Here is a 732-nt window from a genome sequence, read left to right as displayed (position 1 = left end):
GTTTGGTTTCATCCATGTTTCACAGAGACCAATCATATCCAGCTCCTGCTCAACAATCAAGTGCTTTATTAGTAATGCTTTACTAGACAGTGATCTGATGTTGAGGAAACCAAATGTGAGGGTCCTGTTGAGGCTGGAGTTATCAGCAACAGGCTGATCAGTGAAGCTTCAGGCAGATCAAGCCTTAATAAGAAGAACACATCTTTTCATCTTATTTTGAAGGAGAGATTTAGAAGGCCTGCGCTCTATGGATGGGCCATACCAAACTTTTTCACTTCCATATGATACCCATGCTCTTTGTTACAATTTTAACGACACTGATCATTTCTCTTTTTAAATAATTGTAATAAAGAAAGATAATCACACTGAACAGCAAATCACATTCCACATACCAGCCATTAATCTCTATCTATTACAGAAGAAAGCACCATTACAATGAAATAAACATGTTTGTGTCAAGGTGCAAAAACATTGTCCAGTATTTTACAGAAATTTGAGAATTAAATAAATATACCATAAATAATAATAAAATAAATGAAGAAACCAACAACATGAAACTTGGACATTTGCACTTTCTTAAAGGTTTTTTAATCTTCAACAGGCCGTGATTTGTCCACAGCAACCTCCACTTTCTACATGTTCAACTATTTGGGCTTCCTGACGCCAAGAATCCAGATTTTCTTGCATTCTGACTTTCCTTCAAAAATCCAAACACAAAGATCTTGGCCTTTT

The sequence above is a fragment of the Seriola lalandi genome, unplaced genomic scaffold (assembly GCF_002814215.2).
Source record: "Seriola lalandi dorsalis isolate HSWRI2012SDOR001 ecotype SW California unplaced genomic scaffold, Sedor1 jcf7180002054970, whole genome shotgun sequence".
In the NCBI taxonomy this organism is placed as follows: Eukaryota; Metazoa; Chordata; class Actinopteri; order Carangiformes; family Carangidae; genus Seriola; species Seriola lalandi.
The sequence above is the reverse complement of the archived record's forward strand: the minus strand, read 5'-3'. Positions refer to the sequence as shown.